The sequence below is a fragment of the Lutjanus erythropterus genome, chromosome 5 (genome assembly GCF_056507025.1).
Source record: "Lutjanus erythropterus isolate fLutEry1 chromosome 5, fLutEry1.hap2, whole genome shotgun sequence".
Classification (NCBI taxonomy): Eukaryota; Metazoa; Chordata; class Actinopteri; order Lutjaniformes; family Lutjanidae; genus Lutjanus; species Lutjanus erythropterus.
Genome location: NC_139321.1, coordinates 23,038,111 through 23,053,610, shown reverse-complemented (window position 1 = coordinate 23,053,610; position 15,500 = coordinate 23,038,111).

The following is a 15,500-nucleotide window of genomic DNA, read 5'->3' as shown; positions in this document are numbered from 1 at the left end:
AGTGGTTCTCAATTAGGGGTGTGGGGACCAGCAGCGGTCCATGGCACTCTGCCACAGGTCAGTGAAAAGTTTTCAGAATTATTAATTTAAAGCTATAACATGAAACGTTTTTGCATTAAAATATCTAAAAATCGCTAGGCATGTGTTCAATATGTTGTTGAGTTGTGGACTTATATTGTCCCAAATTATTCCAGCAGTGCTCAAACCCACAGAAATCTGTAAACAGAAAAGAAACAATAATTATAGAAAGAAAGCAAGTAAGTAAGCCGAGTCAAGCAAGTAGACAACAAAAGACCCCAAAACAAGGAATACTATGAAACAAATGAAGACCACATCTGTAACCTTTTACACTTCAGTTCAGACACCAAATATTAGCAAGAAAGTTGTTAAAACTGCATTTCCATGCTCAGATTACAAATGAGAGGGAAAATAACAATTATTATTACTTATTTACTCACTTGAATTTGATTTAAAAAAAAAAAAAAAACTTTAAGTTGTCCTTGTGAACACCACTGTGACAATTCCAGGGTCTCAGGACTTCTATTAAATACGTATGATTTTTTGTTTTAATATTCTACCCAGAGTAAAGCCAAGTTCTGTCGCAATGCAAGTCTATATAAGGAATGAACTTCTACTACTCTTTAATTTCTTTTCAATTGTTTATTTTTGTGCAGTCCCAGAAAATGTCAGTATGAGTTCCCACTAATTCACATCCTCTTCAACACAGTCCATTGCTGTCCATAGACCCCACTGTACAAAGGGCCCCATAAGTTTATGGAAAAGAAAGAAAAAAATACATATTTTACTTTTTGCTAATTAATTACATAATTATTCTTTCTTATTATCAACACTAAAATGGCATCCGAAAGATCTTACTGCCGTAACAGTAAGCCAACTTGTGAAAAAAAATAGCTCAGAGTGTTGAAAAATAAAGAAAAGCTGCAGCGGCTCTGAAAAAAGAAGGAAGTGGGAGGACACTCAAAGATCATAAGTATCCACACCAGCTGCAGCCTCTTCACCCTGCTGTCGTATAAGAAGAGATACAGAAGTGTTGCTGTATCACTAGAATTCAGTGCAGCTTCTTTCTTCAGGCTGTGTGACAATTTATCCATCTCACTCCACCATAAATAAGTTTATTTTTATGTCTTATGTATGTGAATGGCCCCATGCCTGTGTTTGCCTTAGGGACCAAAATGAAATCCACCCCTGTCCATTTCCCATTTACTTTTAACCTCTGTTTGTAACACCCTGTGAATGTGGGATTTTATGTTTTTCCTCTAATGCTAATACCAGCAAGTGTTTTCAGATATCAGTGTCAGATATTCAGTGTAAAAGCAGCTTTTAAAGCAGCAAAAAGCCTCACTTTCATACACTTTCCTCTACCATTTCATGGTCATTTGATTTCAATGAACCACACAGCCTGCCAACTTTACAAATTACTAGAAAGCAAGGAAAAATCACTCCCATCTGACCTAGTTCAGCAGTGGATGACAGCGACTCTACTGAAAGACCCTCACTCAGAAAAACCCGGTGTGTGGGGGAGATTTGAGTCTCGGGGCGGCTACGGGGCCCCTCGAGGCCCCGTACAGACACAATCACAGACACTGTTCACCCACTAAAACTCCACGGCACTCACAAACACTCTCTTATTATTCCTGCTGTTTTATGAGTGCTGCAGACCTGAGGAGAGAGACAGAGCAGATTTCCCAGACTCCCAGATAACATCTCCAACCAGGCGTCAAAGAACCACTTTACAAATCATTCAGAGGGTCAACAGAGCGCAGCGGCACTGCACAGGCTCAGCCACAGCTCCTGCGGGCAGGCACTGCTCCACAGTGTCTTGTCTGTGGACCTTCATTATGCTGCAGATTCACTTTGACAGGGAATCAAGGAAGGGCTGACTGCAGAGAGCAAAATATTGAGGGCATTTACAAACAAGAATATGTGGATCAAGTGAAGAAAATGGGCCAGAGAGCAACACAGCTAATGCTGGAGTGTATGAGGTGAGAGGACATGACATTTATGTCTTTCAAGATGGTCGCTATGTCAGATTGAAGTGATCATGTTACCCTAAAATCCTCCCAAGATCCAGGCGGGAGACAAGTCAGCCTAAACATGGAAGCCGGACTAATCTTACAATCTCATATGTGCTAATTGGCTACGTTGAGATGTGTGCCTGTCACATGAAAGTTGCTAAAAATTACCATGTAAGACATTCTTTGATAACAATGAAAAAACAGACTTTTTGACTTGCCAAATTTCTCAGTGATGTTACATGGTGGTCAGGCAAGAGAACGACGGTGTCATGGAGAATGTTGTGTGTGTGTTGTCAAACTAAGTGATCATGCCCTTGTGATGTGTTTCAAGTCAAGTCAAATTGTATCTATATCATTACACAGTGTGTACAACACCCTCTGTCCTTTAGAGCCTTGATCAGGTAAGTAACTCCCCCAAAATCAATGTTTTTAACAAAAAAAACTGCTCAATGCACATTTTGATTCCTGATGTCCCACATGTGTAGGATTGGGCCATTATTGGCCTGAAATTGTGTTGTGTAATCCCAGCAATAAGACACTATATTGATTTAACAAATGAGGCAATAATATTTTTTTATCTTGTCTTGTTATCTTAGATGTCATGGACATTTCACTCTTAAATTTTCTCTTTTAAACTCAAATGTGTTGAATAACTCAAGGTCATTGAGGTGAAACATGGCCTGGCTGCACATAAAAATGAGATCTGTCGGAGTCAGGAGTCAACACACTGGAAGGTAAAACATCATACCTTGCAAATATTGATATTGGTTACAGAGCGACTTGTGGGCATGGAGGTCGCGAGGCAGCCAAAGGAAGTATGAGCCTCCCGTAAAGGGCATGAAGCTGCGGCCGGCGATGTTTGCCCACCAGCAGCAGCAAAGGCATCTTTGGAGCAGTGCTGCTGAGTTTAGGGCAGGTCAAGCTGAGAAAAAAAAAAAGTGAAGAAAAAAATGATTGAGGTGCACCTGAAGTTTTACACCCTCATGTTTATTTGTGTAGTTTTCCTAGAGGGAGCGGCCTGGACAGCTGAAGGTCTTTGCAAAAATCCCACCAAAGACCAGAGAGATGTTGTGCAATCACACTGAGGGACTTAATATTATTGATCACAGCACACTGTAAAAGAAAGCTATATGGGAACTTAGTGGAATAAACTAATCTTTTCACAGCAACTTGATGAAAATCTACAAGTTTTATTTATTCAAGTGAATTAAAGTTAAAATTTATAGTATTTATTTTCAGAACACGTCTTCTAACTTTAAGTCTTTTGACTTGAAATGAGCTGAATGAATACACTAGACAGTTTAAGATAAGTCATGTTTGCTTGTTTTCATAATAATAACAACACTGCCAAACAAGGTGAATATCAGTACTGAATTCAGTCTCTTCTCCTGTACATTTAAAATTCAGTAAATTCATATCAGGATGCACCCATATCCCAATCATTATTTAGGAAAGCACAGAAACAGATGTTTCTTCTATCCAAAGTTACTTGGCATAGTTTAAAAAAGTCACATCTAACTAAATCAATCAGTGATTACTCCAGTGCACCAAGATTATTTCTATATACTCACACATCTTTACTGTAGAGTGTCTATTTCCAATGAAAGACAAAATATTCTGTCTTTATAAAACATTTTTTTTGTTTCTGATTATTCAGTGTTCCCCAGTGAAAGGAGAGGTGGTGTTGGGCTTCAGTTAGTTTAGCTAAAAATAGAGAGACAGATGAAAAAGTGCAGTTTGACAATGTGGAAAAATGTAATAATATGCCAATATCAAATCACTGTGATGCTTTGTAGGCACAACAATTGCATTATTAATGAATATTACATTTGCCCAACTTAATGTGACTTCTGGATACAGGTACTATGATAATGACATCTCTCTGTGTCTGTTCTTTGTGTGAAATGAAGAACTGACTCTTCAAACTGAGAAAATGTGAAAGTAAATCATGTTCGCCAGTGTGACAAAAGAGTTGCTGGCTCAACTTAGCATCTTGTGTTTCTCAGGTGTAACTAAATTAATATCATGTTTATTTGATGAGAAAAGTTTATTTATTTTGAATAATTGCAGAAATATCTCAACTTCTCCTTTAAATTGCAGTAACATAAAATTTTAAGGCAGCCCAGACAACTAACTGTTTTAAGTTAAAGCAGTGTAAGTTCACGATATCTGTGAACGACAGCTCACAAAAGTCAACCCAGAGGTAACAAAGAGGGCATACAGAGAGTCAGTGATGTCCCTGAGTGGCAGCTAAATAACATGGAATCACCCTGGAGGGGAACATACCTGTGTGTGTGTGTGTGTGTGTGTGTGTGTGTGTGTGTGTGTGTGTGTGTGTGTGTGTGTGTGTGTGTGTGTGTGTGTGTGTGTGTGTGTGTTGCCAGGAAAGTAAGAGTCTCAGGCAGCCACACTTATGAGATGTGACTCATCTGTTTTCTGTTGGTCAGAGGTGTAACTGCAGCAGCTCACCGGGTCAACAACAACTCCACTCACAACCAGCACCACTACACAAACAACACACACACTGACACACACACACACACACAAATATTGGCATAAGCATGTGCCCACATACTAACACATACTCGTCATCGTCTGAAGTCTGGAAAGCTGTTGATAGGTTGATACCACAGATATTTTACATCCTTTTTTGAACTGTCCTATTACCAAAATAAAGAATTCAACCATTAGCCGAGAAATGGTTTGATGACAGTATTTATGGAAACAGTTACCTTACAATACACCACGAGGAGGCGTTTCGTTGACCCTTAAATGTTGAACAAACACCGTACTTGGTTTCTGGAAGTTATTTTCATTTTTTTTGTTTGTTGAAACTTATTTTGGGTTGCCACTCAATGTCAGAATGAGCTAAGAATAAAAAAATATGTTAATTTATTAGCATTCTTGTAACCCGCAGCTGTCCAAAGCCAGTAAGAGCCTGATATAAACACAGTAAGTGGTCATGTTAGGTATGTGAAGGTCACTCTAGTTTAATGGACCAGTCATGCTGAGATTATATGTGACTCAGTGGAAATTTAAGTTCAAGTGTAAAGATTTCATTCTCAGACTCTTATTTCATTCTTCACCTCTTAAATTTCTCATTCCTGCAACCCTAAATGTAAATGTTTTTCTTACCGCACACAGTTAAATGACTACATCTTCAGGGCTTCAGGAGAAAGTATGTTTACTAAATCGTTTTCATAATTACGTTATGGTGACAACCGAATTTTTGCCCGGATCTTGTTCACAGACAACATTTCTATGAAATGATATATTTATATCCACACTGGATTCTCAAGGATGTGGTTGGGGTGGATGGTGGGCGTTCAAACTACAGGACTTAAACTCCACAGTCCAAGATTTGCATCCAGACTCCTGCGACAAAAGTTCTCCATTTAAGGTCTGGAAATATCATTTTAGGTAGATTTATGTAATAAAAGCACTTTTGATAGGGTTGAGGTAAGATGGTCATTTTCAGTAGTTTTGGGCAACAAAAGCATTGTAAATATTGTCATTTACATTAAATATTGATAAATAAATCTAATATCTCAAGTCACCCCTGTCTTTTGAATAATGATGAAGTCACTACGACTTGGCTGAAAACAAATTAAATATGTTGTCACTGAACATTTTACTGATACATTCAGTACAACATTTTTGCGACTTTCCACATATATTGTTAAAGATACTGTGAAGCAACAATGAATGTGTGTTCTGAGTTTGTCACGCCACAGAAAGATGTTATTAACCACCCAGACAAATTTGAGTGATTAAAAGAAACTAAGTAAATTAGGCCTCAAAATCATGAAAAAAAAATCCCATGTATTTGGTTGTTTTCATATCAGGTCAGTTGTCAATTATGGTGTGTTGTTCGCCCCAGTAACAATATAAATGTAATTTCAGGGGGGAAGGGCTGGGGTTTGGGAGGGAAATGTATCTTAAAACATATGACAGCAACCTTGAAATTGGGCTACTTCAGAAAATCTCCGCATTTGATTGTGCTGCAAACATCTGTGGTGTGGTTGTAGGCTGTGCATTACCCTCTTGATGTGTCCAATTTCTTCCAGCGGATGTGAACTCAGTGTTGTGGAACATTGTAAATTTAACAACACTCTCTTTTCTCTACTTTTTAATTGAAAGTGGATACATAAAACACAATCAAAGCTTGGTTGCAGCTCATTACTTCAAGCGAGAGGAACACATGAATGAAGTTAGAACAAGGCACGTCTGTAGTAGCTGTTAAAACCTTTTGTCGACATCACACCTCTGTGTTTCTGTGGTAACGTTTTCTCACAGTCAGATCAAGAGTAGGCATAATGAACAAAAACCAACAGCAGTGCAAACCCATATGTGTTTTATCTCCAAGAATTAACCAACTTTCTCACAACCTGTTTTCATTTTAATGTCACTTTCCATCCAGGTTCTCCTTTTCTGGGGGGGACCATGAAATGCAATAATGAGATGAGAGGGAAGCAGAGGCTGGGGGCTGCTGCTGCTGCTGCTCGGTGTCGGTTGACACCAGATGTTGGCTTTGGCTAAAGGAAGAGGTGCTGCTCCCCTTCACCATGAACACTACCCCCTTTCTAATCAACGCAGCCCTGCCAGTAAACCTGCACATTACTTCCCCTCTTAGCCCAATTTTCTAATCTGAGTAAGACTGGATGGAGGTTTTCTCTCTTCCTGCGCGTCAACCTCCGAGCCAAAACCTTTACTTCAATAGGACTGTATTCAGCTCGTCTCCAATCTACGACGTAGGTTACAAAAGTACCTTTGTTTCAAGAGTTTGCTCAACACCCCTTTATCATTTTTTCAACACCAGTTCATCACATTGGGGCTTTCTCTCTCAGTTCAGTTTAGTTGAATTTAACTGGCTTCACTGATGTAAATGCCAAAAATCACTGTTGCTCTTTGTCCTATAAAGGCAGACAGCAGTAATTACACTGAAGTTGAGAGAAAAAGGTTTTAAGTTCCCATGAAGTCAAAATTCATGTGATTTGAAATGTTTTTTATCGCATATATATTGTACTATATGTCCTCAATATGCTATTTTGCCCAACAAAGACAAAAAAAACGGTATTTCAGAGTTTGTTTTTTCTGGAAAATGATTAAAACTGTTGATGACTAATCCTGCACATGGGAATGAACATTAAATTTAGGTCCAACGAAAAGCCTTCTCACAAATAAATCTGTATACTGGAGTGGACGAGAGGGTTTCTGTGGGTCTCACTGTACAAAAACACATTTTTCTAACTTTAACCGATCACAAGATCGAATTGTATTGAGAAAATATTTTCTGGTTTACTGTCTGATGTCCTGCAGCTGCTCAGCTTCAACTTTTAGTTATTTAATTACAAAGCTTTCCTGGTGAACGGATTACTTGTTGCTAAAGTAGCTCACCATAGTTGTTAGCTGTTGGTTGCTATTAGTGGGCATCAGAATCAGGCTCAGCACCCTAACAATACACATGACCGGTCATTGGGATGAAAACAGCTTCCAAGGTTGGTTTCCTAATGGAAAGATAGCGTTACTTGTTGTTAAAGTAAGTAAGCTAAGCACCAACTTCAATTAGCTCCATTAGCCGTGACTCAGCCCCAGGTTGCAGGGAGCCAAAACCATTGACCAGTCTTATAGTCTAAGATAGTACATTTTCTTTTGATTACTTACGGTCCTTCACTGAGATAAAATTAGTTAGTTAGTTAGTTTAGTTAGTTAATTAGTTAGCTTTAGCTGGAGCATGATCATGATTGGATTTACTATTTCATTTAGTCATGTGTACCAAGCTGTCAGCTTATCAGCATTAATATATTTCAGTTTCAGTGAACAGGTAAAGCTAGATTTCACTTGGTACAGCATTTGGTGCTTTAGCTGTCCAGGTAGCTTGGTTTCACTGTGTGAGTGCAAGAAGAGTGCGGTTACTGTGATTGGGTTTTTTGATTGGTTTTGTCGTCACTGCTGAATTTAAAAACTGTTTTTTAAATATTAGTCATTCATGTTAGGCTTCACATATCTAAAGAAGTCTGATACAGGTCTTAACTTAGTTTCAACCAAATTTGCATTTTGCCTTTGTATAGACATAATGGTAAATATGTTAATAACACCACAACACCGTTCTTTCAGTCAGTATCCATAGGCGTGTGACTCTAGTAGTGCGTGTGGTTTACCACATAGCGTCTCAGCTTCAACTGCCACAACCTCCACCATCAGTACATCTGCAGTGCAAGAAACCAACATTTGTAGATGGGGAGGTTACAAAACACATGAAAATCAAATGAAGGCTAAGTTCTCAATCAGCATAAAGGATTCATCTATATCTGCTCTCTCCCTCGCTCGCTTGTCAGTTTTAACATCGACACATCGTGCAAACCAGGTAGGACCTCACAGGTGAGGCTGTAGTCCAGGGCTCCTGACTGAAGTTGTGTTTGATTTGGCACATGTGGAGCCACAGCAGCACCTGGGCAGGAAGGCCAGACACAACACTTCATTATGACCCTCCAGCAGAGCCGCCTGGATGGACATCTGACAGAGACTCAATGAACAATCACTGCAGGACTTTACTCTAGGTCCATTTGAAATGTCCTCAAAGCTTTCTTTATTTTTAATGAATAAACTAATCAGTCATAACCTTTCAAAAAGAGACATTAACACATCTTAAAGTGCTCTACTTAAAATGTTAAAAACTGACAGGTTGTGACACATTATAAGTCCCCTGAAATGACAGCCAACACCGACTGTAGCTGCGGTTAATTACCTGCAGGATGAGCGCTGATGTCAGCTGCAAATCGTGTGGAATGTAAAGTAGGTTAATTTCCTGTAAAACAGAGTGCCATTTACAAGGGTAACCTGTGCAAATATCCCAGTCATTTTAACTGCAGCCTGTCTTCAAAAATCAAAGCGAAATGCTCCACTTCTTTTTTCCTGTGATCAAGGATGTTAAATTATGTATATAATGTCTCTGCTTCATTTCTTCTACCAATAACTTCATCTCAGTCTCTAAAATATTAGGGTTGGGAGGGTTACTTAAAAATCTGTCCCAATACAATTACTAATTACCTGTTAAAAATGTAGCCAGTAAGATAATCCAAGTTTCAATATATGAAGTAATGTAACTTGATTACTTTTTGGATTACCTCTAAAGTTAGTATTTTTTTTTCCTGTTAGCAGTTGGTCTGTGTAGGTAAGACCAACTACTAGCATTAGTTAGACAGACCAAATTTAAATTAGATGTTGAGACAAGATGATGGTGAAATCTCCACTGCATGAAAACATTTTTTCAAGAGATAATGAAATGGTAACTGTAAGATGAGTTGGTTTCACTGAGATCAAAGTGGTGTTCAGACTTGTTGGGTATTGTAACGTGCACACTGTACATGGTAGTATATCATTCTTTATTCTAAAATACATTTTAAATTTGAAATCCTGCTACTAATCTTTATTTTTACTAAATGTAACTGTAATCTGATATCTAATTTTATTGGAATACACTGAGTTTTTTGTATTCTAATTACATAATCCTGTAATCTGTTACTCCCCAAACCTGTCAGTTATTAGTTATATAATCTGATATATATTTTTGGAAACATGGACCGAGGAAATATTACATATCTCATTTTACAAACAGTTATTCCTCCATAAAACCTTGGTGGTCTGTCCCATCAACACAGAGCTGAGTCAGCCTTGTGACCGGTGTGCTTTGCCCAACCTGTGGTGTGTATGCTTGGGGGAGAGGGGTTGTGGAAGATGGTGAAATCAAACTTGGTGAGACCCACTGAGCTCTGACGTTGAGTTTGGAATACACACCGCTTTCCTTTCCTGGTTTTTGCTCCATGAATGGGACTCTTTCAGCCGTTCACTCTTGCTGACCCGCTGCTTACCCAATACTCTCCTCCAGTTTGACCCAAGGTCTCACCACCAGCTCTCTCAGATCCACTGCCTGAAAGCCTGTTCTGCCCAGACACCTCTATTTCTAAGTCCAAGTCCAAATACACTTGATCTATGGAAGATCGGCTTTCCTGGCAGCTTTTGAAAAGTCTCTGACTTGTTAATTTGACTGTATAGCTTGTGGATCCACTGGCTCCATGCGGGATGTTTTTCCAACATGAAGAGATTAAAAAAGAGAGCTGAGTCAAGAAACCTCGAGCCACAAGAGTAACAGCTGAAATGGTAGCCAGAAGGGACAAGATGAGGTGGTTTATTTTAAGACTTACAGGATATCGTCCATGTTATTTTCTTAAGTATGAGCCAGTGGTCTGTGCTGGCCTTCTCCTTCCATTTCTCACCTTTTAGTGTGTGCAAACAGTCATCAAAGCTGGATATATCAGGGTTTGCTTCACTGGCCACCATTCATTTTTGAATATTGTGAGAAGCACCTTCAACACAGCACCTGGAGGAATCCAGAACAGGTTGCCATTAAGAAATAAGAATAATACATATATTCACATATTCTAGATTTGCTGTTTACATGTCCAAAGAATGCTCCTAAAACCAGAATGATACCAGCATATCTCACATGTCTTAATCAGAATATGGTCCATTCAGAATAAGGCCCAATTCAGACTATCCAACAAGAATATACTGATTACATGACCTGTATCAAATTCAGAATATTCCCATAATCTGAATATTAGTGGAAAACTCCTGTGCATGTAAATGTAGCATCATTTAAGGCACTGGTCTTCAACAGGGGCCTGTCACTACAGGGAGCTTTCAAATTTTTTGTTTTCTTGTTTTTTTTCCAAAACTTAAATTTTGTCTGAAATTATGTGCGAAAATAGACATACACATTTTTATGAGTGTGTAGAAATGGGATATCTAAGGCTAATCAGAGATTTTCCAAACACAGATAATGTTGTAAAATGCAGCTTACTTTCACATGAAGTTGGTCTTGGATCGCCTGTAAAGTTACAATTTATTTGTCTTTGAAATAATACAAATTGTATTCAGCATGTTTTGCCAAATGATAATAAATTATTCGCCTTTATGCAAATCACACCACCATTTACTTATAATGTAACCGCTTATTCCGTGAGGGTCGCGGGCTGCTGGAGCCTATCCCAGCTGACATTGGGCGAGAGGCAGGGTACACCCTGGACAAGTCACCAGTTCATCGCAGGGCTGACACATAGACAGACAACCACTCACACTGGAGAACCCGGAGAGAACCCACGCAGACACGGGGAGAACATGCAAACTCGGCACAGAAAGGCCCTGCCCGAGCAAGCTGGGGGATGGAACTCAGGACCTTCTTGCTGTGAGGCGGCAGTGCTAACCACTGCAGCACCGTGCCACCCCTACTTATAATGTATTCTGCAATTTATTGTAAGACAAATAGCTTTTCTGTCATTATTATGTCACAGTGAAGTTGACATTTGATCTTTTGATTTTTGACATTTATGGGCGAGGCACCAGCCGAGCTGCAACAGTTGCACCGAGGCTGGGCGCCCAACAGCTGCTGGTTGGCCCCAGGAGGCACCACTCAGTGGCCCAATGATTTGTCGGGCACCCAACAGCTACAAGTTTCCACTGGAAGGTGATCAAGTCCCACCAACAGAATCTTGACTTAACAGACTTAAATTTCTATCTGTTGAAGCATCACAATTATTAGATAAAATTGGGGGACATGCAGGATGTGTATTAAAAAAAGAACGGTTTCACATGATGCAGCATGTGTAGGGCTGATGCCTGTAAATATTATCTCATTGTTGTTGTTGTTTGTTGTGTCTCAGACCATAGTGGGAAAATTAAGTCTCCGGTGAAAAACGACAGAGAGTATGACTTAGCCCAACAACCTGGCTTCTTTATTTTTAGCAGGTAAAACAGCTTCTGCTTGTGTGCAGCTCCTCCGGTACACACAGCACTCTAGTGCCTCCTATTGGCATTAACAAATAACAACCCTAGCGCCCCAACTCAGTACCAGCAGTATAACAGTACATGTTTTCATCTTAAATATCTTTTGTCTTTCAAATACCACATTGTTGTTTTTACAATGACAATAAAGTATTGAACTGAATTAGTTATTCTGATTTTTCAATCCCAGGTATATGATGGCTGTTGTTGAATTTTCCTCACTAGCTCTTAGAATGTTCCCTGAGTCTCTCTTTAGGTGGGTGACAACGCAGTCGTGAAGGGTCCAGTCATAGGTCATCTAACCTGAACAGGCACACTACCAGTTGATCACTCTGCACAACCACAGTCCACAGAGAGTAGTGCATCCTCCAGATATTTTCTTCTTCTAATTTTCTGCTTCTAATTAGTGCTGTGTTGTTTACCACAGCACTAATTCAACTACTGTAAAAGGTATTAGTGTATTAATTTTAATATTATAAAAAAATAACTGTAGTGTAATTGCATACTGTAAAATGAAGACACTTTTTAATCACAAATATGTAATTTATTTCATCAATCCACAGAACTCCCTTCCTTAAATATATTTAGAAAAAATATGTTAAAGCATCCCCACCAGCAGACCTCACCAAAGTAAGAATCCCCCACTGAGGACAGCGCCCACCAAGGGGGTGACGCCCACCTGAGAAGGCGCCCCCACCTAGGTTGGAACTGCCAGCTGAGTTGTTGGTTATTGCGTTGACTGTAGATTTTTTTTTTTTTTAATAATTAAACAATAAAATAAAAAAAACATTAAAGCTGCAAGCAGCATTATATGGGCCGTTGCACCCCAGGGCCCATCAGGGTCTGCTGCAACTGCAGTTATGTTGCCAGATGCCAACTGGTCTACAAGATGCTGAATTTTCATGTGCTTCAGACAACACAGGAAGGAATTCAATGTCCTGATTGTCGTGTAGATGTGTTCAGGGTGTGACTCTTATCAAACATGTGAAGTTTGGTGCACAGTGCATTATTTAATCCAAAACTTGTGTAAAATACCAAAATTGACCACAATCATTTAAACTAAAGTGATAGCAATTTCAAGTTTCATGGGTAGACATCGACATTCTATGCCATGGCCACACGCCCTTGTTGTGGCGAGGATGAGCACCCGTCAGACACCAGCCGGAAACAGGAAGCACCGGCCGAACCGTCTCATGTCCCATGGCGAAGCGTCAAAAATGCATGCAATGGCCACAGCCACGCCACCTCAAAAACTCGTAGCAGCGAGGTCGGGCGCCAGTCAGACACCAGCTGGACACAGGAGGCACCGGCCGAGCCATCTCATGTTTAGCCAAGCTGACTAAAAAATGTTATTTACACCATGTTTTCAGCCTAAATCTTCACTCTAGATCTTAAGCTTGGAGCCACCTTCATTTACACAAGCACATCCTCTGATTATGCTAGACAAGCAGTAAGGAGACATTTTTTACATTTGAAAACTCGTCACCATTCATTTACATTGTTTGTGAGATTCTGCAACACTGTATTTCTGTGAAAGTCCAGCAGTGTTTTGCAGACTAACAAAACAAACCCAATCCTCATTCAGCATGAGGGGGAGTAGATGATGACTGAATTTAGACATCACCATAAAAATGAAAAGATCAAAATCGCATTATCATTCAGCCAAAGTCAATCATTGATGTGAAAGCTTGTATTGTCTTACCTTTTCAGGGTCTGTGGTGACCTGACCCGCTTCAGCACTTGGTCCTCAGGCCTCACAGCTGCTAGAAAGAGAAGAAAACAAGTCACACACACACAGATATATTCTCACACACACCGTTAAATGGAACAAGCTAGCACACCAACACACACACATACAGGCAGGCACACACACAATTCTGATGTAACTTTAATCCAGTGATGTTACTCTTACACCAACCTGATAACACTATAAGACCTGTGCTAAACTAACATACACTTTAAAAAATAACAAGTTATGTTACCTTGCTGGAGTCAAAGGCTGATGAAAGTGAAGAGTGAAGAGAGAGACACTTACCTGGACCGGAGGAAAGTCAGATCCTCTTCTGCCCTCTTGATAACAAAATAAGAAACGGTTTGTTTTTTAAATAATACAAAATGTGCTAACAGCAAAGGCAGATTATTATGTGACTGCTGCAAAAATAATCACTCTAAAAATTCCTGTTTTGAGATTTACAGTAATAAAATGTTTACTGTAAAATTCCCCCAGCAAATTAAATATTATATAGTAGACATGTCTTCATTTTACAGTAATCATGCTGTAAAAACTACTGAAATTGTTGCATACATATTATACAGTAAGGATTTTTTTTCTTTTACAGTAATAATGCTGTGGAAATTACAGAAATTTGTTACAGAGTAAGCTTTTGAAAACAGTACTTTTACTTGCAATGGAGTATCTTCATATTGTATGTGATGGTCAAGGCCACACAAATGGACAGTTGAGGGTAAAACCATGCACACACTCACCTCACTCCTTTGTTCAATGCACAGGTTAATTTAATTTGCAGTCAACCACACCCCAAACAATTCAGGTCCACACTACAGTTTATTTGAGTTAGAATTTCTTTATTTTCCTTTAGCTTTACACTGTTTAAATGGAGTGCACACATTTGCATACTGTAAGGTTAAATTCAGTAATTTTCTGTTGTATTAATCATTTTTCTTTGTCTTCTTTTGAGTTACCATGCTGGTGGTGGTGGTTTCCTCCTGGACAGGCAAAAGGTGTGGCACAGGGGTGGAACCTGTTAAATCCTGTGGCCAGCTCATCAGGCCGTACCATCTCCAGCCATGTCAGAGGGGGGTTTGAGTTTAGTTAGTTTTTTCTGTGCATTAGTTTTAGTAGATACCTATTTTGTTTTCCCCTTTTGTGTTAGTTGGTTTGGCCAAGCCAGTATATATGTTCCCTCATGGTTCATTTTGTTAGGTCAGTTTGTTCAGTTAACACCTTGTTTTGTTGCTGTCATTTTGAGTCTAGTTATGTTCTGTTGACCTCTTTTATAGGCCTAGTTATTAAGTTCTTGGTTTATATTGTTTGGCTTTTTCTTTTTTTTTGAGTAAATAAAAAACCCTCTTTTTTCAACAAAGTCCTGTTCTCCTCTTTGCCTCACTGCTTGGTCCCTGACATTGTAATACTGCAACTTTAACTTTGAATTGTTACTCCATTATTGCACCTCTTTGTCATAGTGCATAATTTTAAGGGACCTTTGTCATCCAGTGTAGAAGTCAATTTTATTTCTGAATGTTTGCATTCCAAGAACAAGTAGATTAAATGTTTCAAGCATCTTTAATACATTGCTCAAATAATTGAAAGCATTGCAAATAAAAAGTAGATATTAAATGAACAACAAAATGTAAATGAAATAAAAATTATTGGGATTGGAATTTTACTTTAAATACGCTCTTTTCCTAAGCCCTCAGATCAGTTGCTACTCTTTTTTAATGTAAGTGTCAAGGCTTTTACTGAAGCCAGACGGTGCCAACATTCTCAATGATGTAGAACCACCAGAAACCATAAAAGCCTCCGCAGAAAGTCCTGAAGAAGCAACCTTGAGGCGGCTGCTACAGGAAGTCTTCATACTGCCAGAAAGACAGATCGGAACA